The sequence below is a fragment of the Antechinus flavipes genome, chromosome 4 (genome assembly GCF_016432865.1).
Source record: "Antechinus flavipes isolate AdamAnt ecotype Samford, QLD, Australia chromosome 4, AdamAnt_v2, whole genome shotgun sequence".
Classification (NCBI taxonomy): domain Eukaryota; kingdom Metazoa; phylum Chordata; class Mammalia; order Dasyuromorphia; family Dasyuridae; genus Antechinus; species Antechinus flavipes.
Genome location: NC_067401.1, coordinates 408,866,214 through 408,880,635, shown reverse-complemented (window position 1 = coordinate 408,880,635; position 14,422 = coordinate 408,866,214). Strand labels below are relative to the sequence as shown.

Genomic DNA, 14,422 nt, shown 5'->3' with positions numbered 1-14,422 from the left:
TTAATAGTTTTCCTATTCTTAACCCAGAGTTGGTATCCTTAATATAAGTAGTACCTGAAATAGAATGTAACAATTACTTAACCGCAGAAATAGAATGTAATCAGTTACTTAACTGCAGATCCTTGCATGTTTGGAAGTCAGAAGTTGGTGACCTAGAATTGACTTTGCCATTTATTATGGTCATAGGCTATTTCTCTGTTCCATAATTGATCGCATTCATAAAATCATAATGATGATGAAATTATGTTATGAATAAACTGAAAATTGGAAAAGCTTATTTAAATGTAAATATCATTTAAATGATATTTATAACATCATCAGTTATTCTTATTATTGTTGTTATATCACCTAGATGATACAATAGATAATAATATAAAATAGCACATTTAGAAGTTTTCATCATTGAAAAAATGTCTATTATCCTGACTGATACATGTAGTTTGATGACCACTTGATTGAGTTAATTCATCAGAACATATCTCTTGTATACAGAGAGCAATGAGTAGGGCTGAGAAGTATGAAGAGAGCAAATTGTATTGCATTTGGGAAATGACCCAGTATTTACTATGATCCCAAGTTATTTCCTTGTGTAAAATGTCATCCTTTTAAAAAACACAGACAATATTCCTTGAGTTATTAATATATAGCTGTGAATCTTGTAATATCGCAGTCTCCAAAATGAAAACTCTCCAAAGCAAATTGTATGATGATACATAGTAAGTCCAATTAGCATGGTCATACCATTAAGCATCAATATAGGGTTCAAGTGGAGGTTATTATTATTAATAATATTAATATATTTTCATCTTTTAATGGAGCTTGTTTAGAAAAAGCTTTATCTTGTTATTATTCTTTCAAACAATTCACATTCAAGCAATGGAGTATTTATTAAGTATTCACTATATGAGGTATTATGCTAGGCCATGGGAGCACAAGTTCAAAGAATTAACTCCTACTTGCACTGAGATGATCATAGAGATGGAAAATATAACTTTTTTTAAATAATAAAACCATTACATCTAAGGATTATCATTGTATGTTGTAGGCACAATTGAAGACTCTTGAGAGTAAATCTTATTTTATTCTTACTTCACTATCTTTAGCACCCAGCCCAGTATTTATACATAGAAGTAGGGGCAAAAATGATGAAATATTTCCAATATAATATTAGGTCAAATCAGCAAACATTTATTGTTACTATATGTTAGGCATTGTACTAAGGAGTGCAAATGTAAATAGGAGCAAAAACAAAGACACTTCCTGTCTTCAAGGAGTTTATATGTTCATAGAAGAAAATAACACATAAAAGAAAAATGAAGGAGGGGAAGCAAGGAGAGAGTATCTATGGGAGGTGCAAGAAGAAGAGGGTCATGGTAGAGAATGATATCAAGAAAAGCAGGAACAGTGCTTGAAGAGGAATGGAGTGAATCACTGATCCACTTAATTTTGGAGGAGGGGGAGAATTTGGAATATAATATACTAAGTCTTTTCTCGTTATTTGCCTAGTGGTTAAATTTTGTGTGTCAATTGTTTAGTCTGTCCTGTGCTTTCCACATCATAGACTTTAAGTAAGCATTACCTAAGAAAGTGTTCATAGGTAAATGGAGGGACAGTTCTTAGATTAGCTTTTGAGTAGGGAGGGAAGGAATGATAAAATGAAATAATGAGGGCTCTGTTCAATGGTTGTAGGTAAATGTCACAGCTAACATGACAATAATTAAAGAAACATGCAGACACAATGACTTACTCATAGAAATCTTAGATTTATAATGTACTAATGATGAATCTTCATATAAATCACACTGTTCTTTTTTAAAGCTTAATAATGGATAGCATCAGCTATATTAGCAACATAGTTTGATTACATAAAATATAAAAAAGATGTAACAAAGTATGGAGTATATAGTATGGAGTACATAATGAAGATTATATAATGTACTGATGGAAAAAAGGAATGAAATTGAGTTGACCATAAAAGTCACACACAAAAGTGATACACCTAAGTCTACTACTCCAGAAACCCCAGTTCTTACCTGATATTCCATGGCATATAACCAGAAATTTTGAGCCTCATCTCATATTATTTCCCTGCATTTATTCTATATACAATGCCTGGGGATCTTTAATGTTGTAGCTTATGTCAGGAATGTCCTTTTTTTCTCTTTGCTTTTTGGATCTCCCTTTAAATCTCAAATGAAATGCTCATTTTCTCTCTGAAACCTTCCCTGATCTAGTCAGCTAAATGGAATAAAGGATAGATTGCTGGTCTTGGATAGTAAGTAGAGCCAAGTAAAAAGACTTCAATTCAATCCTACCTCAGATACCTATATTGGCTATTAGACCTTAGGCAAGTCATTTATTCTCTCTAAGCTCCACTTTTTTCATCTTAGAATGGGGATAATAATAGCTTTTCTTTCAATGGACTATTTTAAGGATCACATAAAAAAAACCTATTAAAATGCTTTGCAAACCTTAAAACTATACAAAAACTAGCTATTGTTTATATTGTTTCCATTCCAGACTCAAAGGGCACTTTATTTTACAAACTATTGATTTTCTTACATTACTGGGCATTATGTTCTCTGTTATCTCAAATTCCTTCACCTTAGCCAACACCTAACATAGATACACAGGCAGTCCAAGCTCAGGTGTTCATTATTTTTCACCTAGATTATTTCAGTAATCTTCTAATGGTCTCCCAGACTTCAGTTTTATTCCTCTCCAATTCTATGTCCACACAGCTGCCAAACTAACATTCTTTTGCCCAGATCTGACTTTATCACTCTTGTACTTAAAAAACTCCAGCAGCTCTAGGATAAAATTCATACTTTTCTCTTTCACTGTAAGAGACAACTTTCTAGACTTCTGGCACAGTGAATAGAGTACTGGGTTGGAAGTCAAGGAGACCCAAGTTTGAAATCTAACTTTAGACACTTATGAGTTGTAAATCACTTAACTGCTATATGTTTTCTGTCATTTACTTATATGTAAAAATGGAAATAATAACAGCATCTCCTTCTTAGGGTTTTTGTGAGGATCATATAAGATACAATATTTTCAAAGCACTTAGCATAGTGCCTGGCATTGTAGACACTTGATAAATGCTTATTTTGTTCCCTTCCCATGTTCTTCCATTCCCTCCTTTATTCATATAAGCTATTCTTGGGAATCTGAAAGGCACTGCTATCTCATATGATCTCAGTCTTCCTTCAGAGTTCAGCTCAAGTGACACGTGTCAGAAAGCATATTCTAATCCCCACAGTACTTTTTGTCTAATGAAATTACTTTGCATCAATTTGTTTCTCCCCAGTAGACTAAGCTTCCCGAGGGCAGGGACTTTTGCATTTGTATTCTTTTTTGTCTTCATATCTCCAGCAATTAGCAAATTGTCTAACACAATAAATTCTTGCTGAATGACCATCTCATCTCTTTCTCAGATTGTAAAAACTCCAATATTATATCTTCCAATGCCAATCATAATTTTCTTTTTCCAAAGGTTTTAATAAGTGTGCTATATGAATGAAAGAAATACCCTTGCAAAAATTCAATTTAAATTTAGCAAATATTAGTGAAGCATGACTATGTGCAAATTTTCAGCCCCTGGAGATTCAAAGATAAAAATGAAATACTGCCTGTCTTCAAAAAATTCACATTCTATATAACTGCTAACTTTGAACTGTAGTTTAGACAAGCTGTTGAATAAGTTAATTACATTTGGCCCTTCTACAGAACAATCAAAAATTGGAATTATCCTTGTTCCTGTCTTTCATGTTTCCTGCTTTATGGGAAGTATGTTCTGTGCCTGGATTTAATCATGCTCTGAATATGTTTCATATAGCATTTTTTTCATCCCACGAGAAGAGAGTAGATCATATATATTATTTGTCATAACAGCTTTTGTGAATTAGGTGGGGTGGCTAAGTTTCAGAGCCTCATTTTATAGGTGGGGTACAATGAGGTAACGAACATTTAAGTGATTTGTCTAAAGTGACAGACAGATCACATAAAAGTTGCAGTTCTCAATTTCTGTGGCTTCTTTATCAAAACTGCAGTGCACATGTACTGTGGCATTTCAAGGGAGAGTCAACAAAGAGATAAATGTAAGTCTTGTGTGCTTTTCATACAAATGAGTCAAATGCTTTGAGTTATATCTGATACTAGTGAAAACATGCATAAAAGCAACCATTTAAGAGAACATAAATTATTCTTTTATTTAAAACAAAAAAGAAAGTTGTTTTAAGCCACACATTCCCATCTGTAGGGGGGCTCCTTAAAAAGGTAAATCCTGGATCTAATTTCTAAGATGCAGTATTAATTTTCCATCCAGACATTTATCTTTGTAGTTCTAAAATTTGAATATAATCACATAAGTACACATTTCTGTGAAGACAAATCTGGCCTTCAGCTACTTCAGGGAAATTCTCAGCAAAAACATTAAAGAAAAAAAGAAGAGCAACTCTAGACTGTAGAAAGCACAAAATCCATCGATTAGTATGTGATTATCAGTATAATTGGGTAATCTCCACATATGTGTCTATTCCCCAGGGCATATATCCATTAAGAAAATTTGGATAAACTATACTTAGATAATCTTCCAAGTGGAAGATTGAGTTCCAACTCTACAATTACACTAAAGGCATTCATGTTGATTTCCAGAGCCTATGAAGACATTTAAACATGATCAGAATGCTTTTGAAATCATATTCAAGTAACATGAATTTATTTAGCAACTAAAATTAAATCAACACAATGTGTACCAAGGACCACACAAGAGGAAGGATTATGCCAGCAGCCAAATATTTTCACCTTTTAACTTATGAATAAACTTACAAACTAGCTATACCAGGTGTGCTCTTTAGATGAATTAGAAGTAGTAACCAATTCTCTTTGGGGTTAATGGAATGTATTGTACTAGCTCTTTCCTGGAATTTATCCGTTATTTGAACTTGACAATACCAGATTGCCAATTAAATGAAGTATTTTCTTAACATATTTCTTAACATATGCATCTACACATAGGATGTAGGATTGTAAAGGGGCTTCAATTTATTCCCTTTGAAGACTGAAGGAACTGGAAATATTTAGCTTAGAAAAGAGAAGACTCAGGAGGAAGCTGAATGCTTAAAGAACATTTACACACACACACACACACACACACACACACACACACACACACACACCCATATATATATATATATAAAGTGGATGAGACTTGTTCTCTTTGATCCCAAAGTTCAGAACTAAGATCAATTAGTAGAAGTCAGAAAAACTTGAGGTCTAAAAAATTTGCTAACTAGGTCAGTCCTGAAATGAAATGACTGCTCAAGAAGGGCAGGGTTTTTATGCATTAGAGGCCTTCAGGAAGAGGCTGATTGACCATTTGTCATTTTGTTCTAGTGGACATTCTTTTCAAATATGAGTTTGTCTAGATCAGTCCTGTGGCCCCTTCCAGTTCCTATAGGCTGTGGTTTTGCAATACTATACAGGAGCTTTAAATAATGCTAGATCTCTTACTCTTTGCCAATTCCAAGTACTTTTCTTTCGACTTTGCAGTTTCTTAGATTAATATAAAAGGGAAAACTGTTTAGGAAATTTGATGGAAATCTAAGTCGCACCATCAGCTATTTAGTCTGAGACCCGTGACAGGCTTTTATTTTAAAGCAATATTATTTCTTCTTGGTTTTATGTGAAAATGTAATCAGATTTTATGGTTGCAACTCTAAATTGTTCTATTTTTTTTAAATAAGAAAAACCTTTAGCATTATTTCCTGTTAGAAAAGAGAATGAAATTCTACTTCTCTAATCAGATTTTATTTCAATTTGGAATGTTGAATTTCTCATGTCTTAGTATTTTTTCTTAAGATCATGAGTTAATTCAACACCATAAATATTAGCTTTCTGGCTTATTCTCTATTACCATGGTATAGATGTATTATGATTTTGTTTCTATAAATAAGTTTAGTATTTATTCCTAACTGAAACTGCATATTAGTGTACCTTATTCTCTTAATTATATTCTGTATTGGGAAAAAAATCTACCCTGTATTATTTTTAGCTAAAATAAATCTAAATATAGACCATAAAAATAAATATTAAAATTAATTTTAATAATAATTATAAAAGCTGTAGGTACCACTACTGCTCAGTCACTTTAGGGAAAAAATATAAGGAAAATTTTGGATAAATTTAGTTCCCTAAAAATTAATGATAAATTTAGTGTGTTTAATTTTTTACTATATTGTTTCAAGATAGTGTCTTTTTAAAAAGCTTCTTAATGATCTAATTTTAATGTTGAAAGTAATGAGGACCCATTGAAATTTATTGAGTAGGCAAGATAATTTGAGTGAAGATCATAATGGAAGTTGTCTGGAGGATGGAGTTGGTAAAGTCTTAGTTCAGAGAAAATAAAGAAAGTAAAATTGTAGTGATCCAGATATGAGAAGATGAGGGTCTAAAGGTTGCCATGTATGAGTGGCGAGAAAGGCATGCATATGAAAGATGTAAATGTAGAAATGACAGGATTTGGCAATGGATTTGGTATCAAATCTGAGTGAAGGTAAGGGATCACAGTGACTCTGATATTGCAAACATAGGTGACATGGAGGATAGTGGTACCTTCAACAGTAATAAGAAAGTTTGGAAGAGAAGTAGTTTACAGAAGAGAGTTAATGAATTATTTTGGACAGGTTGACTTTGAGATGTTGGGTTATCCAGTTTGAGATATCCAAAAGGCAGTTAGTGACATAGAACTAGACTTCAAGAAAAAGATCAGGACTAGCTATATAGATCTGGGAATCTTTTGCATGGGTGACAATTGAACCTGTAAAAGCTGATAACATCAAAAACTGTGAGAATAGGGAAAGTAAAAAATAACCTTCAAGGTCATCCACAGTTTTTGGGGTGACATGGATAAGGATCTATGAGAAAAGACTAAAGAGGCATGCCAGACATGTAGGAAGAGACCAATATCTCTTGCCAACAACAGTTATTTTTTATGTTGAATAATATTGCATTTAAATATTATACTTTATTCAGCCATTCTCCAAATGATGGGAACTCCATTAGTTTCCAGTTCTGCCCTGCCTTTTCTAATCCCACATTTAGGAGCAGGAAGTTTATTTTGCCTTGGAATTATTCTTCCTTCTAACCTCTCTTCAAACTTTGTCCCTGCCTGTTTTCATGATGAGTTTGATGAATTTAACAAAACTATTTGAATGCCTATGTGAGTATATAATTCTCATTAGTCTGATTCTAATAAAGGTGAGAATCATCTGATATACATTCTATACAGTCTTTTGCACTATTTTTTCTCAATTGAAGGATCTCAATTACAAACAGTAAGTTCCTCCAAGCTCTTGTTCTTTTTAATACTAACATATTCCTTTTAGTCTCCCTCTTTCTTTCCCTCTTAAAACCCTAAGAATAGGAACAATCCATTTCCATGTCCTCTGTTTTTCTTTTTTTCCTTCCGTTTTTCTTATTTAACTTCCTCAGTGCCTTTTGAAGACACAATTTCTGATGGAACACTTATGTTTTTCTCCTGGTATTAGAATGTTAGCATTATAACATTAAATGGGCCTTTCCAATTAATTAAACTGAATTGTTGAAAGTTTCCCCCAGCCTCTTGGGTTTGAACCTCAAAATTTCTAGTTAATTAATTAATAGAAGTTTTTTTTAAATGAGAAATGATTAAAAATTCTCTATTTAATTAAAGATCCCCCAAATGTATGATAACACTTAACTTTTCTGAATAACCAATTCTTGAATATAAGCATAGTTTTGTTTTGTTTTGTTTTACTTTTTGGAATGTTATAATCCAAGATATCCTCTTTGTCTGATATTGTGTGATACTTATGGTTGTTCCTTGGTACTGAAGCTCTTTCTTTGTGGATTCTTGCAGTAATTTGGAAACTCAGTATTTAGAATATGCCATTCTTGGAACTTTTCCTTTTAAGATTTCTCTTAGAAGATGAATAGTTGAATAATTCTATTTTCAAATGACTTCAAATTCTAATAGATTTTTTTTTTAAAAATGTGATTCTTAAATGATGTTTTCTTGACCTGTTTCCCAGGTCACTAGTTCAGCTTATACTTTGTATATTCTAATTTTTCCAGAATTTTGATTTTATTCTAATATTTCTTGCTATCTCATGGAATCATTGATTTTTGTCTTCTCTATTCTAGCTCCACTTTTGGGTCAGATTTTGACTAGAACTCTCTTTCCCTTTCCAGTCTTGTACTTTTCAAGCACTTTTTGATCTAGCCAAACTGGCCTTCTCCCTTTCTCCCTCCCTCCTCTGTCTTATATATATGACTCTTAGTTTTTTATATCCACATTTTTTGTTCAGGTTGTCCTCCATCACTGGAATGCCCTCTCTCCTCACTTCCAATGCTGGGAACACCTAGATTCCTTTAAAGACACATCCTAATAAGATCTCCTAATGAGATATTTTTTATTCCCAAACTACTGGTGTTTCCACCTCACCAGTCACCTTGTAATTTGTTTTGCATATATATTTTATCAATAGATATATATAGGCATATAAATGTACGTATAATAAAGAAAATAATAGAAATAGATATAATTTAATAATTATAATCACATAGCATGTATATATATATCACATTATCATGTATAATATAATGTATAATGTATAATATAAATATCAATTAATCAGTAACTAACAAAACTAATAAAAAGAAATGTAAATAACTATATCTTGAACATGCACACATACACATGTACATACATATATGTATAGGGTATTTATACTTACACATGCATGAAAATATAAATATATACACATATACATCTAGTTTCCACTGGTAGAATATGAGTTCATCTTGGATAAGGATTGTCTTATTATTATATTTGTATTTCTATACCAATATAGTTCTTGGTATGTAGAAGGCATGTAAATGCTTATTAATTGGTTGATTGAACAGTTTTTCAAAACTCAATTTTTAAGATGATCTTAATGATAAAAACAAAACAAAATCAAAATATGGTGACCACATATAGGCATAAGCATAATCAGATTACACATGTAAATACCTGATAAAATTAGGAACCAGGGAGAGTACATGCTTTTTTCTTTTATTGCTCATGAATAACATCCCCATGCACACATATGCAAATTCTCATGAACTCTGTAAGGTTAAACAACCATCTTATGAAATGGAAAGAATTTACCAAAAATGATGTATTGTTTATATGAGAGAATTGTTAAAGATATGTATTTGTCCAGACAGCTGAATCAAAGCCAGATAAACTTACTTTAGTCACCCAAAATAGAGAAAAATATTCATTTACTTCTATTGTGTAATGAATATCATGCAAAAAAAAAGTTCTTAAAGAGTTAATATTCTAAAATCTCAAGTACTCAGGATCTTCAAGGGTCATAAAATATCATATAATCAGTGTTAAACTCTAGGGGAAATATTAATTAGGTAAAGTTTAGTTTTGAACTCATTTATTCCCTTAAATTCCACATTCCTTCTTGAATCCTCCTTCTTCCCCTCTCCAGCCCCCATCTTCCACTACTGCTAACTTCCATACCTGATACAATAGCATACTGTGTTACCAGGATCCTCCTTTTTTTACATCCCCATAGAGTTTACATTTCTTTATTCCATTTCCTTTTCAAAATTTACCTTGCCCTGTGCCTTTTTCCTTAGAAAGCTGTCACTTGAATGTTTAGCTAGTTCTTAAAACCACAAAACTTTAGAATGTAAGAAAAGCATAGACTTTAAAGGTTATCTAATGCAATTATTTTGTTTCATATGAAAGAAAAATTAGGATCAGAGACAGAGAGAAAACTTATGCTATGTCATACTCTTAGTAGCTAATAATTCTGTGTTAATGAATGATGATGAGTTAGTATATAATCCCCTTCTTTAACCCTGAGCCATCATATGACATTTTATTTTAACAAGTTTCTTTACTGTTCTCACTCAAAGGAGATGAAAACATTATGTATAAACATATATTCTTGGAAACCCCAAGTTCCCTTAATCTGGCATCAGGTGATACCTTTTGACATTATTTAAATGATACTACGTCAACACTTAGAATAACCATATGTCTTCCATATGTATTATACTTCTGCTATTCACTTCACAGTTATGATTTATTTTAATCTGAAAATGGCCAATTTTATTTTATCTGTCTCCCCACCCCCTTTTTTGCAAAATGGAATTCTAGAAGAGAAAGATGAAAAGGAGATAAGACAATAAAATATAAAACCCTACCTAATAAATAAAGTGGCCAGAACTCAAAGAATTACAGGGAAATTTGACTGGAAATTTGGGTGCATATAGCCTTCACAATGATAACTATAGCCAACTAGGGTCTCATTTATTTTGGGCCCTGGCAATTCAAGGTTACTTGTTAAAAATGCATAACCATATATGTTCTGGATACCCTGGATATGCTCTGGATACAATTTAAGCCTTAACTTCAACATTTATACTGGAACATAGGAAATTATGAGTGCACATGGTAAAAAGATAGTCTTTATTGTTATAGCTAAAAATGGTATGAATTGAGAATTTGAATTATAGATTGGTAAAAGAGTTATGCTTAAAAATAGTCACTTAAAGAGATTTCTAATAGACAAAGATTTTGAATGTTTATGTTATAAATATAAATTGTATTGTAATTTAAATAAATGAAATCATTGCTTTATCATTGAATGTTCCTTAATTCTCCCAGCATTTTAAACATTTTACAGATAATGTGAAGACTATTATTATTTTTTTCCCCACATATAGATTACTAATTTTGGTTGTTTTATAAGATTAAAATAAATGTGAATAAACAAATTTAGAAGAGTATGCCAAAATAACAACAACTAGTATTTATATAGTACTGTAAAATAATTTACAAGTGTTATCTCACTTGATCCTCACAACAACCCTAGGAGGTTGGTGCTATTCTAATTTTACAAATGAGAAACTAAGGCAAACAAAAAATGAAGGTCACACAGTTAATATTTGAGGTTGGATTTAAACCAGTATCTTCTTGTCTTTGATTTTAGCACACATGTACCATCTATTTATTCTTAAATTATTTAATTAAATTATTTAATGTTTAATATTCAATTTTAAATTTTTTGTTTAATCTTCAATTTTATTTTGACATAATCTGATTAACATATCACAATGGGAAAGAAAAATATGTTTCCAAACATTTGGGAAAGTTCTAAATTTCTCACTGTTGTTAAATAAATCTGTTGTAACATAACCTTTGTCAATTGGTTTACCAAGGGATTGTTTGCTAGACAAATTCCACTTGATAGAGACTTGGCAGTTTTTGAATATTTTAGTGCACTTTGGCATCTTTAATAATTATTTTATACTAAGACTTTTTTTTTAAAGAAAGGAGAACAAAAAATGTATCGGGAGGTTATTTTCATATAACAAACTTGCTTGTCATAACGTTGGAAGGTTGGGGGGAATTATATAAAACAATAGCTACATGGCTTTAAGATAGTATTTGTTAAAGTGCTAGATAGTCTAATCAGATCCATAGTTTTCATCATACACATTTTTACTTACACAATCATATAGAAAACCTCTAATTTGCAATTAAGTAGCTTACTAAAATTTTATCTATGAGTTGATTGAAACTCAAAATGAATGTTCCGATAAAAAAAAAATATCGTAAATTGTATTTAAGTTCTCAGGCCAATTCTCAAAGAAATGGTACTCATTGAACCATTATTAATAGTAATTACTAAAAATAATTACTATATAATAAGTAATTACTTAATTTGAAGTGCTGATTTAAAATATTTTGTAGACTAACATGGAAATCTTAACTCCTATATATATAATATTTCTAGAGGGAGTATGTGATTGATAGCCTGAAGAAAAATTAGCACCATAAATCACATATTTCCTCCCTTTTCTCTTCTGTTTCTTTCTCTCACCATAAACATTTCTATGTCTGTCCACTCCTCATTGAGAAGAAAGGAGATAGGGAACAAAATAAGTATTTACTAAGCCACTTCTATTTGCTAGGGACTGTGCTAAATGCTTTACAAATATAATTTTACTTGATCCTCGGCTCAATCTTGTGAGATAGGTGGTGTTATTATTATTATTACCATTTTACAAATGAGAAAACTAAGGTGGACAGAAGTTAATTAACTTGCCCAGGATCACACTAGGGACCTAGTTAAATGTCTTAGGCCATTTTTGCCTTCATATTTTCTGACTCAGGCCCAGTGTTGTCTCTAAACTCTTCTATCTGCCTGGGAAGGAAACAGGACTGCACAGTGAGCATACCATATGTATGGTAAGGAGGGAATATATTGCCTCATGAACATTTTTTTTAACCGCCTCTCTTTGTAGGGTAGTAAAGATTCCTGTTTATGGTACAGCTATCCTTACTGTTATTATTAAATTAAAGCTTATTTATATATTTATATCCTGGATGAGGATCTGACATGATATAAAATACTTCATTTATATTTTATCACTTTACAAAGATGGATATCTTTCCATTCTTTATCTATTGTGTGAATTTATCTGTCTACTTAATGAAGATATTTTTTAGTATAAGGCAGTTCAGAATAACTATATCCTTGTAATCAATGAAAAAAAGTATAGGTATCTAATATGTTGCTAAGAGCTATTTTGTTCTCTATCTTTTCTTATTAATGTTGACATGAAATGTTGTTATTATTATTTTAATACTGACACAGTTTGGCAGTTTGATATACCAAAACTAAAAGACAGCAATTGGGAATATCATAATCCTAATTATAACCAATTTGAGTTTCCTTCTAATTCTCTGACCTTAATCCAAAGTACTTATGATTGGCATGGACCCACACTTAACACCATATACCAAGATAAGATCAAAATGGGTCCATGACCTAGGCATAAAGAACGAGATTATAAATAAATTAGAGGAACATAGAATAGTTTATCTCTCAGACTTGTGGAGGAGAAAGAAATTTGTGACCAAAGATGAACTAGAGACCATTACTGATCACAAAATAGAAAATTTTGACTACTTCAAATTAAAAAGCCTTTGTACAAACAAAAATAATGCAAACAAGATTAGAAGGGAAGCAACAAACTGAGAAAACATCTTCACAGTTAAAGGTTCTGATAAAGGTCTCATTTCCAAAATATATAGAGAACTGACTCAAATTTATAAGAAATCAAGCCATTCTCCAATTGATAAATGGTCAAAGGATATGAACAGACAATTTTCAGAGGACGAAATTAAAACTATTACCACTCATATGAAAGAGTGTTCCAAATCATTATTGATCAGAGAAATGCAAATTAAGACAACTCTGAGATACCACTACACACCTGTCAGATTGGCTAAGATGATAGGAAAAAATAATGATGAATGTTGGAGGGGATGCGGGAAAACTGGGACACTAATGCATTGTTGGTGGAGTTGTGAACGAATCCAACCATTCTGGAGAGCAATCTGGAATTATGCCCAAAAAATTATCAAATTGTGCATACCCTTTGACCCAGCAGTGTTTCTATTGGGCTTATATCCCAAAGAAATACTAAAGAAGGGAAAGGGACCTGTATGTGCCAAAATGTTTGTAGCAGCCCTATTTGTAGTGGCTAGAAACTGGAAAATGAATGGATGCCCATCAATTGGAGAATGGCTGGGTAAATTGTGGTATATGAATGTTATGGAATATTATTGTTCTGTAAGAAATGACCAGCAGGATGAATACAGAGAGGACTGGCGAGACTTACATGAACTGATGCTGAGTGAAATGAGCAGAACCAGGAGATCATTATACACTTCGACAACGATATTGTATGAGGACATATTTTGATGGAAGTGGATTTCTTTGACAAAGAGACCTGAGTTTCAATTGATAAATGACGGACAGAAGCAGCTACACCCAAAGAAAGAACACTGGGAAACGGATGCGAACTATTTGCATTTTTGTTTTTCTTCCCGGGTTATTTATACCTTCTGAATCCAATTCTCCCTGTGCAACAAGAGAACTGTTCGGTTCTGCAAACATATATTGTATCTAGGATATACTGCAACATATCCAACATATATAGGACTGCTTGCCATCTAGGGGAGGGGGTGGAGGAAGGGAGGGGAAAAATCGGAACAGAAATGAGTGCAAGGGATAATGTTGTAAAAAAATTACCCTGACATGGATTCTGTCAATATAAAGTAATTATTAAATAAAAATTAAAAAAACAAAAACAAAAACAAAGTACTTATGATTGTTTATATAAAGTTTGACAGCAAGATTTAACTTAATATAACAGATGTTGAGATGTGCTTTGCAAATAGTAGCAAGTACTTAATAAATATTTGTCCAATTGAATCAAATTTTCTTATGTATTGACCTGGAAGAAAGGTACCATGAAAAAAGATAGAAAAAAAAACCAAACTTTTTTTCTTAGTTGAAGG

At 31.9% G+C, this 14,422-nt stretch overlaps 1 protein-coding gene across 1 annotated transcript in view; it reads left to right on the top strand.

Annotated features, from left to right (window-relative positions):
• HMCN1 (hemicentin 1) overlaps nucleotides 1–14,422 on the top strand; it is a 503,334-nt gene that overhangs the window by 210,316 nt on the left and 278,596 nt on the right. The window lies entirely within an intron of this gene.